The sequence below is a fragment of the Artibeus jamaicensis genome, unplaced genomic scaffold (assembly GCF_021234435.1).
Source record: "Artibeus jamaicensis isolate MK-2021 breed Jamaican fruit bat unplaced genomic scaffold, CSHL_Jam_final contig_797, whole genome shotgun sequence".
NCBI classification, from domain to species: domain Eukaryota; kingdom Metazoa; phylum Chordata; class Mammalia; order Chiroptera; family Phyllostomidae; genus Artibeus; species Artibeus jamaicensis.
The window spans coordinates 543,676-566,111 of NW_026521977.1; the positions used below are offsets into that span (position 1 = coordinate 543,676).

At 39.8% G+C, this 22,436-nt stretch overlaps 1 protein-coding gene across 3 annotated transcripts in view; it reads right to left on the bottom strand.

Annotated features, from left to right (window-relative positions):
* STK33 (serine/threonine kinase 33) overlaps window positions 1-22,436 on the bottom strand; it is a 142,089-nt gene that overhangs the window by 69,008 nt on the left and 50,645 nt on the right. For 2 of the 3 annotated variants that reach the window (XM_053672957.1, XM_053672955.1), the window contains exon 2: window positions 17,665-17,780. The exons of the other annotated variant lie outside the window; for it this stretch is intronic. The gene's annotated coding sequence lies outside the window, so the exon portion shown is untranslated. The remainder of the gene's footprint in view (window positions 1-17,664; window positions 17,781-22,436) is intronic. 3 annotated transcript variants of the gene reach the window in all.

Consider the following 22,436-nt stretch of genomic DNA (forward strand, 5'->3'; position numbering starts at 1 on the left):
TTTATGAGTTTGGCTAAAGATTTATCAATTTTATTTACCTTTTCAAAGAACCAGCTCTTGGTTTCACTGATCTTTTCCATTATTTTTTTTCTTTAGATTAGATTAATTTTTTTAGACATTTCTCATTTCTTGAGGTTCCTGTATGGCTATAAATTTTCCTCTTAAAACTGTTTTGGCTGTGCCCCATATACTTGGAGTCATCGTGTTTTCATTTGTCTCAAGTTGTCTTTTAATTTCTGACCTTATCTCATTGTTAATCCATTTGTTGTTTAGCAGCATGTTCAGCCTCCATGTGTCTGTGTGTTCTTCGGTTTTCTTCTTGTGACTGATTTCGACTTTCACACCATTCTGATCAGAGAAGGTGTTTCTCTGGGACACAATCTCTACTGATTTCACAGCCAGATTATGGGGACTCATCTTCCTGGCACTGATGTCCCGGATTAGCGAATCTAGTGTGAGGCTGGGCCCTCTCACTAGGGCCTTTGGAGCCCAGGTATCCCTCCTGACTCTCAATCTCTACACTGTGGGCCTGGGGCCTGCCCATTCTGCACCTCCAATTCTCCTGCCAGTCTCAACATGGCTGCTTCTTTATGTCCTTAGTTATAGTAACACTGTGCAGCTGGTCTTCAGGTGGCTCTCACTGATGGCTGTTCTACACTTTAGTTGTAATTCTGATGTGGTTATGGGAAGAGGGAAGCACATAGTCTGTCTTGTCCAGAAGTCCTAACCTAAACACCTTATCCAATGCTCAACATTATGAGTTTTTGTAAATCCTCACCTGAGGACATTTTTTTTTTCATGGCTTTTAGAGAAAGAGGAAGGGAAAGAGAGAAACATCGATGTACAAGAAAAGCATTGACTGGTTGTCTTCCGTACACGCCCAGACCAGGGACCAGTGCCCACACTGGGATTGTATGCATTCAAACTGGAGGGTGCACATACCCATGCCTGGACTGAGGATCGAACCTTCAACCTAGTGCTCTGATGAGGAATCAAACCTGCAACCTTTTGGTTACAGGATGACACTGAAACCAACTAAGCCACAGCAGCCAGGGCTCATTACGAGTTTTAATCATAGCAGGAGAACAAAAGGCTGGCTTTATATGGACTATGCCTTCTCCTTTGAAGTTGAATAAAGTGGACCAGAGTAAGAAGTTAGGTGTCTTTATTTCATTAAAGAAATATCTTCTAGTCTAAGACTGGTTTTCAAATCAGGAATGAGGGCTGACTTTTATCAAATCTTTATTGTGATTATCATATTTTTCTTATTGAATCATTTTATATGCTTCAGTGTGTCAAAAACTTTTTTAATATTAAAGCATTTTTGCACTTATAGTATGAACCCTACATGATCATGACAAAGGATTATTTTAATGTGCTGAAAATTTGACATTTTTAAGTTTTCATAATTAAGTTCGTAAGTTAAACTTATATAATTAGTCTATATAATTTTTTCAGCCCTCTTTGTCAGATTTTGATACAAGATGCTAGCTAGTTTCATAAAATAATCGGGCATCTTTTTTTTTCACCATGCTTGGTAACAATCTGTATACCAGGGAATCCAAAGGAAAACCTCCTGGGTCCACAGGACTTTATGATATTGCTAGTATTTTATCCAGTATTTATTATCCCATCCTTCTTTACTAACAGAATCCTGATTTGTCTGTGGCAGTAACATGCTCATTAAAATCTATTTGCTAGCCTCCCTTGCAGCTTGGGGATGGTGACATGACTTATGGCCATGAACCTTACAGAATGAAAGCAAAGCTGTATTAAGAAAATGTACATCCTTAAACCTTCATTAAAAATAGGAAAAGAGTAAAAATATACTAAAGGAGTTATCAAGTCAAAACGAGAAAAATATGATTAAGGAATAAAATTTAAGTTGAATAGAAATGACAAAGGGGTGTAGGTTTTGTTGAATTTTGCCGATAAGATCCCCCCAAAACTGCTCCCTCTTTACCTCTCAGATTTCATATCTAACCATCCTCTCTCCCTTGCTCCAGACACACTAGCTCCCTTGCCGTTCCTCAAACCTGCCAAGCACACACCCTCTTCACAGCTTTGGCTCTATGCTTCCTCTGCCAAGGATGCTTTCTTCAGACATGCGCATGGCTAGCGCCCTCACTTCATGGTTGTTTCTGCTCATTTGAGAGACCCTTTCTAACCACATCATCTGAGACAACAGGCACATTCACTCTGTCCCCTTACCTTGCTTTGTTTTTATTCATAGTGCCTACCATGTTGCTCAGGAGTTCTCTCCCAGAGTTCTCTCCTACTTTGAGGGAACAGATGATTCCCATATAAACTGTTTCAAAGCAGTGAAAGGCCCTGCAGTTCATTTCATTCTGTTGTTATAACCAAAATCTTACCATAGTGGTAATCTCAAAAGAGGGAAAGGGATTCTTAAAAGGCCAATCTCATTTGTAAATAGGTGTAAAAATTCTAAATACTGTACTTATATTTACCCCGGGTAATGTGTACAGCGTATGCTAAGATCATTAGATAGAAACTGTGGACAAGTCAACCCAGTAAGTATGACCTTTTATAAAAGTGGTATACAAATTTTCCTGCTTTGATTAAAACTCATACAGGGGAGTACTGGAAAAGTTACATAAAAAGCACACTCCAAATACAACTGACGCCACTAAACACACATACGCCATTCTCACAGATGCTTGGCTTTGTTTTTCAAGTATATGTAGCAAAACAAAAAAAAACCCACTCAAAATATATTTGTACACACTTTGCAAAATGATTTAACTTCAGGCCATGGAAGAAAGTGCTTTGCATTTCAGGTGAAGTGTAAACCTGTAACACGAGTGACTCAGAGCGGGTGGGGCACATCTGCAAACAACAACCTTTCTGTTTGGGAAAAACAGTGCTTTCTCTCTGCAGGGGTAGAAAGCCCTCATGTCAGATGGGTAAGGCATCATTTTATGCATGCACTAAGAATACTGACTTTAGAGTACTTTTTATAAGAAACTGAAGGACATGTTCATAATGTAAAGGTTTATTTCAAGTGTAGCTGAGCTCATAATAAACAGTACTCCTAAAAGCGTACCATAGCCTTCAAATACACACACACACACACACACACACGCGCGTGAACTTTCAACAGAATCTTTAAATATTAAATTCCCCATATTGACGTTTTGTAAATTAAAAAAGTGATTTTTTCTTAGCTCTGTTCAAAAAGCATTTCCTTTAATTTTTTTCATCAATTCTTCAGTAGCTCATGTTATCGTAACATCGCTGACACTGACATAGACTGCGGAGGGCTTCCTTGTTCCAGTTTCTGACTTGTCCATGGCCCTGGAAGTATCTAGCAGCTGTACTCAGAGAGCATAGGAACCTCCATTACTCGCTGCTAAGTTCCATCTCTGCTCCGCCCCCCACCAACCACTACACTGCCAGAGTGATGTTCTGTACTCTCACCACCGCAACTCAAAAGCGACAGGCTGAAGAGCTGCATGTGGAATTTCTTGACAAGATTTAGATTTCAAATATCATTTCTTTTTGGCTGGCTGAATTCTAATTATTTTAGCTTAAAAACCAAAATAGAGCAAATGTTTACTCACATTTCTTTCTTTCTCACTTATGAATTGATATGAAATATTTGTTACTAAAATAAATCTACTTTCTAGCAGGCCATATAATGTCATTCATATTTTAGTGGCATAGAATTAATCAAATATTACAAACCTAACATATCTTTATGTAAACGCCAAGATGAATAACTTCTATAGAACCATGGAATTATGTTTAAATAGGACTTTACATATAAAAAGATATATTAGAAAACCAAAGAAGCTTCTAATATAATAGTGTTTCTTTGTGCCTCCAAAGACCGGACAGCACAGGTGTTAGACAATATGCAAACAAACAAAGTGAGTTTGGATCCTGTCAGTACTTAACTAACGTGTGAGCTTCCCTTCCGCTAAAGGTTTTCATTTTACTTTCAGAACTAAGATAAGCCAATGGAACAACTCTGAGCTTTTATTTAAGCATAAAAAGGTCTCTTACATATTGGCCCTAATAGATACACTTACAGCAATTTCCTCAAGAAAATGAACACAAGAATGGTTTTATGAGATATAACTAGCGACAATTTTCTTCCCCAAAAGCAATTTTTTCATTTTCTTTCCTAAAACTGTACCTACGGGAACCTAAACAGTCAGTCAATTCGGTCAAGAATATGTTCTATTCACGTGAAGAACTTGTGGTCACCTGACATCAGGCAGACGGAGCTGAATGGCTGCAGACTCAGTTCTCAACCACTTGTCTCCACGGCTCGCTGACCGAGCCTGAGGAGGGGCCCACGGAGCCTTCAGACCTAGTGTTGTATTTTGAAGGAGACTGGCACTTGTTTCCTACATCTATAAAGGGCATGATTAGGCAAATGGGTCTGTGTTGTCTTACAAAAGGATTTTATACTACATGTAAAATTGACATTATTTCATAGATTTTTAAAAAATGTTTAACAGTTGATGCATACCATTAGTGTTTCTTTCCATTTTAATTGGTATAATACTCCTCACTGATTAAGCTGTAATCTGGAGGGACAGTCTTAAATACAGTCCCCATACCAACAGGTTAGGTAAGGTAAGAACAGAGATTTTACTACAAAAGTCCGGCTTATAAAGACTGGATAAAAGCAGGAGACCCTCTCCCTGATTCTTTCCTGTTGTCCCATGTCTTTCCTCCCCGTACGAAATATGCAGCCCAAGGCCAGGGACCTTTATGCCACACGGAGCCATCCCTGTGCATAACCCGCACAGGAAGGATGTGCGAATGCGCGTTCTGTGGGGCAGAGCCAGAATCACTCAGGCCAGGTACAGGCAGGGTCATCGAAGAGTGGAGGGGGTCCTAGGAAGAAGGGATCTCTCAAGGGGAATTTAATCTCTTCACAGACCTAAAAAGGATTAGGGCAAAGGAATTAGTCTTAGTGCAATTCAAAGGGAGGGTACATGCCACTTCAGTCTCACGTGAAGGCCTTCCTAACAGAACTGTGAAAGATGAAAGACTCAACGCCTAGAAGTACACACACAGAGGTGGGAAGGCCGTGAACAGGAAACCCTAGAAGGTTACTAAACACAGACTGGGATGCCTGGAGTTCGTTCTAGCCCTAGAAACCCACGAAGATGAAATCACCCCTTCTAATGACCGGCTGAGGCACAGCAGACAGTAAAGGAACTGAAGCGGTGCCTGACCTCGCCACCACTGGAAGGCTTCAGCACTGGAACGGGGAGTCGTCCTGTCCGTCCTCCCGCAAACCCAGCCAAACCAGTCGCATCCCCCAAACTCACTCACCCAATCTGGATCTCACCTGTAACAGAGCAGCTTTGTGAGAATTTACCCTGGGGGCAGGGGGATAGTGAGGAGGAGGAAGGGATGGGATGGAAGGCTGGATGTGCTGAGGAGCAGTGGAACTAGCTAAAAAAGGCTAAATAAAGTATAGAAGGAAAAAGAAATAAGATTTCCCGTCCACTCAAGAAAACAGGGCATAACAGGTGCAGAGTGAGCGAGTGGGCCCCCATGCAGCTAAGGCAGCCAAAGGCGCATTGCCACAGACTCCGGAAGAGAAGCAGAACCACTCTGAGGGCTGTTCGTGAACACTCAGCTCTGCCCCACCACGGTGCTCACAGAAAACAGTGTTCTTATATTCAGGAATCTTTTTTCCCAGCTTCGTTGAGGAATAATGGACAAATAAAGTCACAGATAAAGTGTACAATGTGATAACTTGACATACCTGTACACTGTGAAAGGACTCCCCCAAATTAACACATCCATCGATCACTTCACCTATTGGGCACAAACTCCAGTCATAAGATGAATATGTTCTCACAATCTGATGTATAACATGGTGATTGTCGTTGACAATACCCTGTTACAAAACTGAAGTTTTCTAAGAGAGTAAATGTTTTCTAAGAGAGCAAACTTAAATGTTCTCTCCAACACACAGAGTAAATATGTACTCAGGAGTACTAATCCAACCAGCAACAGATCAATTAGATTAAGAATATGAAGGTAAATTTGAGAGGTTCGGAAACTTCATTCACCAAATCAACACTTTGCATTAAGAAAACGTCTTACTGTAAGTGTGTTCAGAGTGCCTTTCCAGTATGCCAAATATTCCCAGGGGTGCTGGAGAAGACAAACTTCTCCAAATCATCAACTTTGCATGGAACTCGTCCTCGAAGGAGATGTGCGATATAATGCCCCTACCCAGATGTGTCACATCGTATGAGAAAAGGCAGCTGCCTGTCAAGACCATGCTCAACACTGGCTGCATGGTTTAGACATATCCAGGCAACTTTCTTCCTTTGGCCACATCTGTGCAAATGTGACAACTCCAAACAATCTATAACGAGACACCAAAAACATGCCATTGTCCCTGTTTTCAAGTTTCTGTAGAAATAATATTAATTTAGTAAAAAGAGAGAACAAAATTATTTCTCGTAACACTGATCCCCGTCAGGACAGGAACTACATTCTGTCATCTTCTATCCAGTGAAAGGCCACCATTAAATAAGATAAGGATTACTGACTGAAAGTCATCACTGAATTATGGAAACAGGTCTTATGAATATAATACACAATGTACTTGCCTAGCGTAAGAGAGCCAATAGCCTGTCATGTAAACAAAGTCATAATCTCTCAATCTGATGCTCCCAATAGTGTTCCACATGGGTTCCGAGAGACAAACCACCATCTAATGAGCTCATCGCTAGCTCAGAACACAACCTCATGCAAGCGTGCTCCAGACGTGAGCTGCTGAGGTGCAGCAGGAACGGCTTGGGGGACCAGCCCACAAGCTGCTTGTTAATTGTTAAATTCTCAATGCTACAGGCACTCAAATGCTGAATTTATAACAATTCTACTTAAAAAATATATTAATTCTGAATATCAAGGAGAACATTTTATTTAGCCTAGCCAAGACCAGTCTCCCAAAATATTACTAGTCTATGTTATACCTCAACAACTGATCAAGAAGGAAAAATATGTAAATAGTTAGGTTTTCAGAGACAGGAAGTGTCTATAACCACGGATTTATTTACTTGGTGAGTTTTCAAAACTTTGCAATGGAACTGTAAAAACAATGTGATTAAAATCGATAGAGCACATCATTTGCTGATACTGTTGCCCAAGAAAAGGCAATAAGCCTCAGGCATGTTATTACTAGATTACACCATTCCACTGACAGGTTCAAGATTTTCAAAGGCAACTGAGAATAGAGAGGGTTTCTTTTTTTCAAGCCAAAGAATTTTCCTCTTCAATTAAAAGGAAAATCATTATGTTTCTTTTTTTATGATGAAGATAAAAAATGTCCTCTGTAATATTCTGGAAATATTAAATTTTTCCTTGGTTCCTAAAATAAAAATAGATTGATGATCCTGATTAAAATTAAACTGAAAGCTACTTGTGTTTAACAATACTTTTCCAACCACACATCCATTTACCAAATCCTAGAACAGTTCAGGGGACAGTGGTTTTTTGTAAGATTATTATCTCAGCAAAGTCCATGTGGAAGAATATGAAAGTCCAAAAATAGGAGTTTCCAAACGTCTTCTGCAAAAATAATCAATGACTCTCTTTTTATGCCTCAGTGATGAAACGATAAACTTTTTAAAAGGCCATCAAAATCAAAGAATGCATATTTCAAAGTATGCTTTTTAATCAAATAGCAAAAGTTAGTCATGCAGACATAAATTCATTTGACAAAAGTGACCAAATGAAACTGAACCTAAAATCAGTGAGACTTTAGTCAAATCTTCCACTATACTACAAATAGAAAATTGCAAAAGTTTTTAATGGCTTCATAGTGCAAACTCCAAAGTAGAAACATCTTCATTTAGCCTGGGAAAGCTGATGTAATCAATTACGTAGTTTTAAATTTATGACAGGAAAAGAATTGTTGACTAGAAAAGCTAAGATGATTCTAGTTATGAATCCCAATAGGAAATACAGAGCAAGGCTCACAGAAATAAGTAATTGACCCAGGCATTAGGTCTACACTTATTACCTTTTACCAAGTGAACAGTAAAGTCTCTTCAGGAAGCTTAGGCATTTAGACTTAACTCAGATGTCAATAATTGTTAAAAGAAAATTTACAAAACACCATATACTTTCTTGTCATGAATACACTTACATACATAGTAGCTTTATGTTCTAAATAGCTAGGTATTGAAATAGATAGAATTATTAATTAAATAATGCAAACAACTTTCTGTAGATTCTCCCTTCTCCCTCTTTCTCCACATTGAACAATAACAAATTCATTCTACTCAAAACACTTCTCAAATCCATTCCATTTTCTCCATTCCAAATGTCCACATCAATATCATATCATGCCTCAATTACTTCATGGCTTCCTAACTCTTCCCAAACTGGTCCCTTCCCTTCCAAACTGGTCACCCCGATTCCAAATCAGCTCTCTCATCCAAAGCATTCTCTGCACTCCAGCCAGGATGCTCTTTCTAGTGTGCAAAATCTGATCATGTTTTTTTTCCCAACAAAAATTACTTCACTGGTTCCCAACATCACTGAGATTAAACAGAGTCCTTAACATAACATACAAGAGCCTGTTTGCTACGACCTCAGTTTGCCTCTTCAGGCCATCGCAGGCTACTTCCCTAACACACGGTTGTCCAACACACAGAACTTCTTCCCTGCAGTCCTGCACTTTCTCTAGGCCTTCCAACCTGCACTGACAGCCTGGAACACCCCATTCTGCCCTCCATCGTTGCAATCCTTACTCTTTCTGCAGATCTCAACTCAGATATCATCTCCTCTAAAATTTTCATGAGCTCTTGAGCCTCTCCTGTGTGCACTGCACCTGCTCAATCACACACTGAATTGCACTTGGTCATGTATTTGTCTGTGTTCCTCACTACATCCGAAGCTTCCCAAGGCAGGGATGGTGTCTATACTCTTATCAATTGTTTACCCAGTCGGGGAGTGACAAAAATACAGTGTCTGGCAGATTCTGTAAGGCCTGTTTGAGTGTGCTTGGTAGGGTAATAATATGGGTGTAATCACTTATAGTTTTAATTTGACTATTTCACCTAAAATGTCACATGGTGTGCTTGAGTGTGATATTGTTATGTTACAGAATTACATGCTATGATTTTATCATTAAAAGGGGGCATTATTTGTGCCAGACCCTGTATATGTGCTTTTTTCAAAAAAAAAGAAACATGTTCTACTGACATTATAAAAAAATATACAGAAGTCTGAACACGACTGGAGCTGGAAAGACAAGAAAAGTATTAACAACAGTTTAAGCAAGACAGAAATGTGGCCTTAATTAGGGAAACAGCATCGGGTATCAGGGAAATATACTCAGAACGCAGAGTGACAGAAATTGGTAAATGACCGTACGGCCATGGTGAGAAAGAGAAACGTCAAGAACATCTTGAAAACTGAGGGGCTGAGCACCAAACCACTGGGACTGTAAAGAGGAGGGAGAACAGATTTAGATAAGATCATCAGTTCAGTTTGACATGCTAAGCCAGTTTGACTTCAAAATACTGAAACAGAGATGTTTAACAGACAGTGGTATATAAGCCCACAGATAAAGAGAAATCGAGGTTGGACACATACAGAAGAGGAAATTGAGGTCTGGGGTGTAGATGAGATTGATCGCACAGGAAGGATATGCAGGATGAACACTGAAGAGAGTCCGGGACAGAACCATGAGAAACATCAGCTTCCAAAGGATAATCAGAGAAAGAGAGGCCACTGATCAATGCTGGTCAAAAGGAAAATGGCTCAACATTCTCAAGAAAGATGAAGTCTGAGAAGTTGTACTTAAGCTATGATGGATTATTGGCAAAAAGGGCAGATTAAAAAACTCCAAAATTTTGTTCACCCATAAAAACAATGAAAAAACCAACAACAAAAGTTATTGGAATAAACTTTTCAGAGTTCTGGAAATTAACCAAAGGTTTGCAGCCATCCAGGAGGCATTTGTTTTAAATAAATAAATAGTTGGATCTCGGTAAGAACAGTAAGCTTTGTGGAATTTTAACTTTCCTCAGTCCCATCTCCCACTCTCCATCTCTGCAAAAGGCCTTGAAAAATTATAGCCCACATTCCTGTTATAGCCGAGTAGTCACTGGGGAGAGAATGGAGCTGCAGCTCTTTCAAATCCTCATCCCCAAATATTAGTCTCCACTTAAACTTTCTGGTGATTCCCTTATAAGTGGGGGGCCCCACTTACAAGCCAATCTGTACTTGACCTGATTCAGAGCTCACCCAATACAAAAAGTCTATTCCCAGGGGGTACTTGTTGAAAATAATTACAAGCAAGTTCTAACTTCATAACTGCCCGAGGCAGTTATTAACACTTGGAGCAATAGACTAACCAAAATTCTTAAAAGGAAAAGCTGGGAAATAAGATCCACATGGAATTTGAAAAGCTGCAACATATTCCTGAGAATTTAGGAGGCTGCACACGAATAGAGCTATACATATGCAGAGGAAAAGACTTGAGGAGCTCCTAAGCTCTTATCTCTGGCTCACCTCGAGGCTCTGCACAGCAGAAAGTAAAGGCTAGCAGAGTTGACAAAAAGTTTGCTTAACACTGAAGGTGTACCCTAACATGCACATAGGGCTCCTCAGCAAAGCCTGGTGATTTATTAGTCATAGACATTTAAGAAAATTTCTTCCAATCATTAGTTGACCACTGTGCTAAATAAGTAGAGAGTTCAGGAGCTACAGAAAACAAGAAACAAAGACTTAGCATAATCAGAAAAGTAGCTAAGAAAACTATTACTACAAGAACCAGCAGCAACAAAAAACCCTGGGAAGGAAGAATATCTCATTTGCAGAGTTGCCAACTTATTTAAAATATCCAGTTTCCAACAACAAAAAAAATGCAATATGAAAAAAAATTTTTTTTAAGATTTTACTTATTTCTCTTTAGAGGGTAAGGGAAGGAGATAGGGAGAGAAATATCAATGTATGGTTGCTTCTCGTGCATCCACTGCTGGGAACTGACCTGCAATCCAGGCATGTGCCCTGACTGGGAATCGAACTGCAATACTCTGGTTTGCAGGCCCGTGCTCAATCCACTGAGCTACGCCAGCCAGGGCTGAAAAAATTTTTAAAAAAACAAGAAATTATGACCATACAGAAGGGGGGGGGGAAGCACTCAATGTAAACTGGTACTGATGAAGTCCAGATGTTGGACTTACAAGACAAAGAATTTAAGTGAACTATTTTAAATATGTTCAAAGAGCTGAAGGAAAATATGTCTAAAAACTTCAAAGAAAGTATGAGGATATCTCACCAACAGATATTATCATTAAAGATACGTAAATCATTCTTTAAAAAATCAAATAGAAATTCTGGAATTGAAAAGTACAACAATAATTGAAATAAATTTCATTACAGATACTCAATACAAGATTTGAGTGAGCAGAAGAAAGAAGTAATGAACTTGAAGATAAGCCAATGCCATGACCTAGTCTGAGGAACAACAGAAAAAGATATACATAGTTTTGGACACTAATAGAAATATCATCAAATGTATCGATTATACATAATGGGAGTCTCAGAAAGAGACTCAGAAACAAAAAAGACAAAAAGAATATTTGAAGAAATTATGGCCAGAAGCTTCCAAATTTGATGAAAAACAATCTCCACATCTAAGAAGCTTAAAAAAGAAAACAAAACCTCGAAGTAGGATAAACTTAAGAAAATCTACACCTAGACATATATTAATCAAATTGTCAAAAGACAAAAACTCTTGAAAGAATAAACAAAGAAATGATTTATCACATTCAAAGGATGTTCAATAAAAATAACAACTGATTCTCATCAGAACCCATGAAATCCAAAAGAGAGTGAGATGACATATTCAAAGTTCTGAAAGGGGGGGAAAACCTGTCTGTAAAAACTATCCTTCAAACATGAAGTGACTAGCCAGAGACCAATATTACACTGACACCAAAACCAGTCAATGATACCACACACACATGTATGCATGCACACGTGTGCAGATTACGCAACTACAAATCGATATTCCCTAGGAATGACTATAAATGCAAAACTCCTCAGCATAATATTAGGAGCACATTCTAGCAAAATACCAAATCCAGTAGTATATAAAAAGGATTACAAATATGACAAAGGGAGATTTATTCAAGGAATACAAGGTTGGTTCAACATATAAAATCAGTGTACTATATAATATTAATATAATAAAGGAGAAAATAAGTGTATGATCATCAATACCCAAAGAAAAAAAACAGATAAAATGCCTTTATCCCCCATGATGAAAACATTGAGAGTTTCCTCAAATTGACAAAGGGCATCTACCAAAACCCCACAGGTAACATTATACTTAATAGTAAAAGACAGAAAGCTCTGCCCTCAACATCAGAAACAAGACAAAAACGTCTACTCTCACCATTCCTGTTTAACACTGTGCTAGAAGTTCTAGCCTGGAGAGCGTTAAACATAACAATAAAATTAAAAGCATCCATGATGGAATGGCAAAAGAGTAAGTTATCTCTACTTGCAAATGATGTGACCCTATGTATAAAAACCCCTGAGGAACAGACACACACAAGCTAATAGGCCGAGCAAGGCTGCAGGACACAGGAACCATAAACAAAACTCAGTCGTATTTCTACACATTCACAACAAACAATCTGAAAATGAAATTAAGAAAACAATTCAATCTAGTAGTATCAAAAAACAAGAGCAAATGACAAAATATGTATAATACTTATAAGTAAAAACTATAAAACCCTGTTAAATAAAGTGACCAGAAAGACACTATGTCTTCATGTTTTAGAAGACCTAATATTGTAACATGGCAATACTCCCCAAACTGATCTACTGATTTGATGTCATCTCTATCAAAATTCCAACTGTGTTTTCTTTTTGGAGGGTAGGGGAGGACAGAAATTGACCATCCTAAAATTCATATGAAAGTGCAAGAGACCAGAATAGCCAAAACAACATTGGGGAAAAGAATAACAAAGTTGGAGGACTCATACTTCAAAATTTCAAAGCTTACTTTAAAACTATAGTAAACGAAACAGTGTGGTACTGGCCTAGGATAAACATTTAGTTCAGTGAAATAAAATTGAGACTCCAAAAATAAACCTTTATACCCGCAGCCAATTGATTTCTGACAAGGGTTATCAAAACAATGCAATGGGGAGAGAACAGTCTCTTCAATAAATGATGCTGAGACAACTAGACATACATACATGAAAGAACCAATATGGACACCTACCTCACAATACATATAAAATTAACTCAAAATAGATCAAAGACCTAAATGTAAGAGCTAAAACTATAAAACTCTTAGAATAAAGCACAGGGGTAATACATTGTTCTGATCATGTATTAAGCACAGCTTCATTGAGATGACACTTAAGCATAAGCAACCAAAGGCAAAAATAGATAGATGGACTTCATCAAATTAAAAATATCTGTGTTTCAAAGGGCATTGCTTAGAAAGTGAAAAAATAACCCACAGAATTGGGAAAACATTTTCAAATCACAGAGCTAATGAGAATCTAGTATGCAGAATTTATAAAGAAGTCTTACAATTCAAGAATAAAAAGAACCCAATTTTTTAAAAAATGGGCAAGTGATTTTTGCATAGAAACCTCTCCAAAGAAGACATACAAATGCCAATAAGCATATGAGTAGATGTTTAATTTCTTTTATCATCATGGTAAGGCAAACCAAACCACAATGAGATACCACCCTACGCTCACCAGGATAGTTACAGTAAAACAAACAAATAAACAAAAACAGAAAATAGCAAGTGGTGGAGAGGGTGTGGAGCAACTGTTGTCTCCATGTCATGCTACTGGGATGGAAAATGGTGTGGCTGTGACAGCAAACAATTTGATGGCTCCTCAGAAAGTCAAACAGAGTAACCCGCTGACCCAGCAATTCCCAGGAACAGACACAAGGGAATTTGAAACATATACTCACACAAAACTTATACACTAAGAAACAGAGCAACATTACTCACAGTAGTCAAAAAAGTTGAAAACAACTGAACTGCCCATCAACTGATGAATGGATAACAACATGTGGCATGTACACACACACCAAGGATTAACTTGAAAATATTATGCTATGTAAAAGAAGCCAGATACAAAAACCACATATTGCATGGTTTCTACTGATTGAAATGTCCAAAGTAGGCAAATCTATACAGAAAGTACATTAGTGTTTGCTAGGGCCTGGCAGGGAGGGAAAGAATGTAAAGTGACTGCTAATGGTTACAAGGTTTCTTCTAATTAGAAATATTCTCAGATCAGAAGTTAAAACTAGTTGTACAACCATGGAGCAGCACACTTGAAAGCAGTAAATTTTATATGTAAATTATATCTACATTTTTAAAAATTATTTTGACCTTGAAAATTTGCCAAAACAACTTTAAATAAATTGGTGGGGGTAGACTAAATACAAATTTTTATTAAAAGGCAAGGCAGCTTGCCACTTATCTCAAGCTTTGTCCACACAGCATCAAAAAATTAATTGAAAAGTAAGAATTACAGTGGCTTTGTGATACAGTTTGATATCAGGCATTGTGATCCCTCCTACTTTGTTCTTCTTTCTCAAAATAGCTGCAGCTATTCAGGGTCATTTATGGTTCCATATAAATTTTTGGAATGTTTGTTCTATATCTGTGAAATATGCCATTGGTACTTTAACAGGGATTGTGTTGAATCTATAAATTGCTTTGGGTAGTATGGACATTTTGACAATGTTAAAAGGACTTTTACATCCTTAGCTATGGTTTATTCCTAGGTACTGTATTTTTCTTGTTGCTATATCAAATGGGATTTTTTCCTGATTTCTATTTCTGATATTTCATTGTTGGTATACAAAAATGACTTTGACTTCTGAATATTGACTTTGCATCCCACTGTTTCACCAAATTCACTTATTAGGTCGAGTAGTTTTTTGGTGGAGTCTATAGTATTTTCTATGTATAGTATCATGCCATCTGCGAACAATGACAGTTTTGTTTCCTCCTTTCCAACTTGGATGCCTTTTGTTTATTTTTCCTGTCTGATTGCTGTGGCTAGAACTTCCAATACTATGTTGAATAGGAGTAGTGAAAGCAGACAACCTTGGCATAAGAATAGACACATAGACCGATGGAACAAAATATAGAGCCCAGAAATAAACCCAAGTCTCTACGGTCAATTAATATTTGACAAACCGGGCAGAAGCATAAAATGGAGTAAAAATAGCCTCTTCAACAAATGGTGTTGGGAGATCTGGACAGCTACATGAAAAAAAATGAAACTTGATCACCAACTTACACCATACACAAAAATAAATTCAAGGTGAATAAAAGTCTTAAATATAAGCCATGGCACCATAAAAGTCCTAGAGGAAAACACAGACAGAAAATCCCAGATACCCCACGCAGTAATATTTTCACCAGTATGTCCCCTAGAGCAAGGGACATAAAGGAAAGAGTAAACAAATGGGACCTCATAAAATTTTAAAAGCTTCTCCATGACCAAAGAGCACAGCATTAAAATGAAAAGAGAGCCAACTATTTGAGAAAACATATTTGCCAAGGGATACCTTGGACAAGGGTTTGAGCTCCAAAATATATAAAGAACTCACACAACTCCACTCCAAGACGACAACCCGATAAAAAAAAATGGGCAAAAGACTTGAATAAACACTTTTCCAAGGAGGACATACAGAGGGCCCAGAGACATATGAAAGACACTCAGCTTCACTGGCCTGCAGAGAGATGCAAATTAAAACCACAACGAGATACCACTTCACACCAGTCAGAATGGCCATCAAACAAAGAAATCAACAAACAAGTGTTGGAGAGGTTGTGGAGAAAAGGGAACCCTAGTGCACTGTTAGTGGGAATGAAGAAAGGTGCAGCCACTGTGGAAAACAGTATGGGATTTCCTCAGAAAACTAAAAATGGACCTGCCTTTTGACCCAGGAATTCCACTGCTGGGCTTACATCCTAAGAACCCTGAAACACCAATTCAAAAGAACCTATGCACCCCAATGTTCATAGCAGCACAATTTACAATAGCCAGTGTTGGAAGCAACCTACATGCCCATCAGTAAATTAATGGATCAAAAAAACTATTGTACATTTACCCTATCAGTTTATATATTTATACATTTATACAATGGAATACTACACAGCAGAAAGAAAGAAGGAGCTCATACCCTTTGTGACAGCATGGATGAAACTGAGGAGAATTATGATAAGAGAAATAAGCCAGGTGGTGAGGGACAAATACCATATGATCTCACCTTTAAGTGGAACCTAATCAATGAAACAAATAAATAAGCAAAATATAACCAGAGACATTGAAATAAGAACAAACTGACAGTAACCAGAGAGGAGGTGGGAGGGAATAATGGGAGGGAAGAAGGGGAAGGTTTTTAGGAACAACGATAAAGGACACATGGACAAAACCAAAGTGAGGCAGAAGCAGGGGAGGGAGGTGGGAATGGCTGGGGTGGGGTGGGGAGTGGGGAGGGGTAAATGCAGACAACTGTACTTGAACAACAATAAAATAATTTTAAAAATACAAAAAAATAAAAACGAGAATTCAGTCTGTCTTCCAGCTTCACTGAATTTCAGGGCCCAGTCATACAAAAAAGACTACATGAGGCCTTCTCTCTAGCTACCTTGCCCCAAGAAAGAGCACTGACTGAGCAAAACTCCCCGGGCCTACGAGCCCTCTGGCCTGGCTCTCTGCACCTCGGTAGAGCTGTGCTCCTGCCCACAGACCGCCTAGGTCCGGATCCTGAACACTCACCGAGTCTGTGGTTTTAATGTACGTCTGCGTTTCAGTCCCTCATCGGCGCAATGGGGATAACAAAGCACCTTCCACGGGACCATTGTGAGGAGTAAATGAATACACGTAAAATACTTGTAAATAATACAGAAATGCACAAAAAGTGTCCAATAAACTGTAAGCACTCAACACACGCTACGGGGTGACGGATGGGGAACGAGTCCAGGTTGTGACCAAACCACTCATCATGTCTCAGCAAAGGGTCTTTGATGGGTCCCACGAGAAACACAAAGGCACAGGGAAACATAAAGGTGAAGGGAGAAGGGGAAAGACAGGGCGTATCCATGTCAAACCCACTCAACCAAAGAAGACTAGATAATGGGCGGTACACCTAGAGGCAGCCCTGGTTAAAAAAAAAACTCTACATCCACAGAAGCCATATCAGAAACTGACTGGGTAAACAAGCCCTTCACTTCCAATGCGCAGTGTCTAACTGAGGCAAATATTGTAATCATTCCGTGAGCACTAACATCCACTTATAATATGAAATCAACTGAAGAATGCAAAGATTAATTGGACTACTACAAGGATCTTGCAGTCTAGTTATTTCTCAAACATTTTTATCTGATCCACAATAACAAATACATTTTACATTTTGTCCCAATATACGCATACGTGCATATAAGTGAATACTTCATAAAATACCTTTACTATTTATAATGTGCTCTACTTGCTCTTCTTGTCCGTTCCATTTCCACCTTTGAGAACATTCTAGCCACAGTGCCCTACACAGTGCGCTAAAATGGTTTCACTACCAAGGAAGGGCTAAGGTCTGACCAAACTGGTACTGAAAATTACCAACCTGCACATGTGTCCAACTAACCTGAACACAGAGAGGAATGACCTACGTGCTCAATGGGAGTTAAGACCGGGAACGCTGAAAAAGTTCTTTTTGAAGAGGGCATCCAGGGTCCACCACGTACAACCATGGATACGAACCTGAATAGAAACAATAGGAGTTAAGAATCGGTCACAGGTGGCCTCCCTTTTGCTGCTATTTTCTCCCTCTCTGTGGAAAGGCAGCTGCTACAATGCTGGATACACCAACAAATGGCAAAGCCTGGACATCAGCTTGACGGTACCTGAGTTAATTAGGTACTGTCGTTCTATTGTCCTTGTTTGCCCCCTCTCTCCAAACTTCAGCAGACTTTCAGTGTCCTCTGCTCATTCTAATGGTTAAGGTGCAGAACGAACACGGTAAATAGCTCTTATCACATGCCTCTCTGCACTCGGTTAGCAGTGACCCAGGTCAGTGTGCTGAGAATGTGAGGTTGTCGCAGGGAAGGAAGGCTGTGACTGACCGGAGATGTCTGCCGCGGACTCCTGAAAGAGCTAACCTGCAGCATGCATGGGGTCTATGCTGAGTCAGACTGCAAAACAGGCAAGTTTAAGAATCCTTTAAAAAAACTCTTGGATAACTGCAACAAAATATGGATGTAATGCAAACATCTTTTAACTGCACCATTACAATGTATCAGGTTTCATTACAACTGCTGTGGAAGTTATTGAAATAATATGCAAATATTTTACCTTCATGAAAAAGTGAAGAAGATAAAATCATTTGTGGGTTTTATCAGTGTAATAAAGACCAATTTTGTCACGTTTTTGCCCCAGATGTCTGAGACTAGTGTCTGCTCGTGAGAGAACACTAATAGTGCTCCAATGCTATGAGCCTGTATTTTATCAGCTAAAAATGTCCCCACTACTAAGACATCTTTCAAAGATTAAAACTCTCAATTCTGGGGGTAATTTTTGCACATTAACACCATTTTCCCATGATGTTATTTCCCCAATAGTGAACATAACATCAGAACATAGCACCCAGAACATAGCATCAGAAATGATATTTTAAGATTTGCATGTTTACATTATTATTTAAAAGGATACAAAGCATTTGTTCTAGACAAAAGAAGAACTGCATAAGAAGATTTAAGTCTGCTGTTCCAGGCAGAATAAAAACTGCAGATTAAAATTTCCAACATGGGCACGTAAGTAACAGTTAAATATGAAACCCCAGGAGAGTAGGCAGGACCCGGCGGGACTGCCAGGAGGCCCGAGACGGCAGCCCGGGGTGAGGAGCCAGAGGGCAGGTCCTGGAATGATGAGGCGAGGGGTGACCACGCACACCCGGATGTTGGGTTGTTCTCACTAGCCTATTATTCCTCTCATTAACAAAGCCTGGCACGCAGAAAGAACTCACTGAATTTCTATGAAAGGAGTGACAGGAAGAACGAAAAGTGAAGGGTAGGGGGAGGCAGAAGCTCACACAACAGAGCTGGGGCTCCACTCTGACTACCGAATGGTGGTTGTAAAGAAGATAGGGGAGGCTGACAAGTAAGTTCTGCACTGCACGCGAAGACGGCTGGGGAATGGGCCTGCAGATGCTCGGGGTCAGTGTGCTAAGGTCCTGGCGAAGCAGTGTCTCTGCAAAAGAACAACAGCTCCTGACGTATCCGGAAGCAAGTGTTCGTCTCTCCCAGGTCCCTGTGCACTGACTCTGAATAGCATAGAGACAACTGTATACCCAGAAAGCATAAGGATCCTCTGAGACCTTTAACCTTGGTGTGCAAGGTGAACTTTGATTTATTATATGGTCTCCGGCCAACAGTCTGATATTAATAACACTCTGTAAGAAAAAGGAAGGAAGGGCAGACTATCTGCTGGGCAGTCGATGGCAGCTGTCCGGGCACCCTGGGTGAAATGTGCCAACAAAACAAGGTAGCCCCAAATGTTCTCTAGCATAGAAGCTTTCAGCACTAGGGAGACGTCCCTGTTTATACCCGAAGCCCATCAATCTCCTGAAAATGTGTGCAAAAATGTGCATGTACATTTTTCTGGGAAGAGATTCCAGTACTTTCATCAGTGCACCAAAAAGGCCCACAATCTACCACACCCCCCAAAATATTAAGAACTACAATGCAGTGATTTACAAACTGTAGATCACCTGTAGGGCACAATATTTTAAATTTAAATAGAAGAGAAAATAACACTATTCATAAAGGTATCCTTTCATTACATTACCGTCAGCAGTGTGTGTGTGTGTGTGTGTGTGTGTGATGTAAACTTTTCCACACTGAGGTCTGGGTCAAAATGTTTGGAAACCACTGCTCCAAGGCATCAGAAATGACTGCATGCAACTTTGTAACGTATTAAATCATCATCCAATAAAGACAATTAGGTGATCCGCAGTTCCAGTGGGCCTTCTACTGTTTGAGTGACATACGATCCACCGAAATGAAGCTGCTATTATTAGAGAACTACAGTCCACAGCACTCAGAAATGAAAGTGCATCTCTGCAAGGTCTTACTGATCTTAAGAAACCAAGGACGATGAAGAGGTTGCCTCTGAAGGGACCCTATACCCCGGGTGTCTCTGAGAAAATGCAAACTACTGAATAAAATGTTTAGGAATGAGAAGAGCAAATATTTCCCTGGGATGACAGAATGCTCCAAGCACCTTAAAAGATATCAGGAAAGGGGAGGGTATGAAAACTCATGCCTAAACCTCATACAGCAATGAGTTTTAGAAAAATTATTATTTCTTTCACACAAGAGTCGGACGACTATGGTGAATCTGCCACAACTGCTGGAGTGCAGTTGCCACTTTAGTCCCAATTACCAGCATCTGCTACCGTCCTCTATTTCCTTCCAGGCCTCGATAAATGGTCCAGGCAGTGAACAGTTGGTCTTATTGTCTCAAATGTGATGAAACACTTTACAGATTTGAGTTGTCCCGATCAATGCAAAAATTTCAGAAAGTATCACCAGATCCTGCACGGCCAGACCACTACCCTCCCTCCTACAAATGCCTGGAAGTCACCCTCTCAGCCAGGTTCTGGCTTGGGGTCCAGGTTCGTCTGTGATCAACAGTGAAGCACCACTGTGAGATTCCCTGTCCATCTTTCCCTGTTTACTCCAAGAATGCTGGAGGCCAGGCTTTTATCTCTCAGGCAAGAGAGCAGAGCTTCCTCTCTGGAGAAACTGTCTCTCTCTCATACACACACACACACACACACACACACCCCTGGTCAGGTTGCTCAGCAGGTGGGAGTGTTGTCCCACAGGTGGCAGGTTTGATCCCTGGTCAGGGAACATGCCTAGTTTGCAGGTTCGATCTCCGGTTGCAGCACATACAGGAGGCAACCAATCAGTGTTTCCATCTCACACTGATGTTTCTTTCTCCCCTCCCCCCACCACAGCACAGACGCTGACATACAGGGATTCTTCCCCAGAACCCAACAGCCCCTGAAACAGAGGTTACTTAGATCCTCACCGGGTCACAGGCACTAGGTCGACACAAAGCTTGCGATGGGATTTTAATACCTCTTTCTTAAACAGAAAAAATAACAAGGCTAGCAAGACAGTTTATGAAAGACTCCAAAGCAAAAGAGACCAAACAAACAGGGGGAAAGGAACTCAGAGAGCAAAGAGAGGGCCGGGGCAGAACTAAACTATACATACACAAACACCCTCCAAGAGCTGAAAGATACATCCGTGAACTAAGAAGCTACAAGGGAAGACACTCAGAAGCCAGAGAGAGTCCTTAACATCTAAAAATAAAAATTAAATTAAATTAAGGAGTTAGAATATAAATTTGGGGAGTGTCTTGGAAAACAGACAAAAATGACAAAAAGATAGAAAATGGGAGTGAATAGAAAAAAAATAATAAAGGATGAGTCCAGGAGGTCCAACATTTGAATAACAAGAGTTCAAGCAAAAAAGAATACAGAAAATTAAGAGAAGAAATTATCAAAGAAATAATACAAATAAGCCATCTCTGGAGTAAATGACTTTTCACACTGAAAGAGGCCACAGGTTTCACAGCAAGTTAGCGACAAATGATCCCCACCAACAATCACAAAAGTTCAGAACACCAAGAACAAAGAGAAACAAGGGTGGGGAGACTTCACCAGGGGGACCCAGCGGGTGCCACCCTCATCCACAGGTCATCGCTAATAGCCCCGGTGAAGTGAGACAACCTGACACCATGTCTCACCGTGTGATGTGGCGCTCGCGACATGACACAACCGGGACCACGCCGCACGCTGAGGAAGTGTTATTGCCTAACCACAGAACCAGGCTTTCGTCAAGCCTAAATCTAAATACCGGCGATGTTTTCCTTCACTGTTACATGCTCCAGTACTAGAATTCCACTTAGTTATTCTTTGTATCTTCTATTTCTATGCTGAGATGTTCTATTAAGAAAAATATTAAGGGTGAGTCTTGTCATTTCAGTAGTCACATGTGTAATTTTACGGCTGCTTTGTTGCCACTAAAGAAAAAAGCCAATAGCAGGAAACTTTCTGGAAAGACAAAGAGCTCTGGAATATAGGTAATTTCCCAAAAACTTTGCAGAATGACTCAAACTTAGCATCTGTGTCCTGCACTGGTGCCTGGTGTTTCACAAATGAGTGAGTGAATGGATGGATGGATGGATGGGTGGATGGGTGGATGGATGGATGGATGAACACACACGTCTCTACAGAATGTAGAGAGCTTTTAAAAGGTGCTGATGAGGGGAATAACCTGGAGCTATGACCTCCTGACAGAAGAGCCCCTAGAAGTCAGGAGTCGAGGACTGTTTCAGGTGATAATC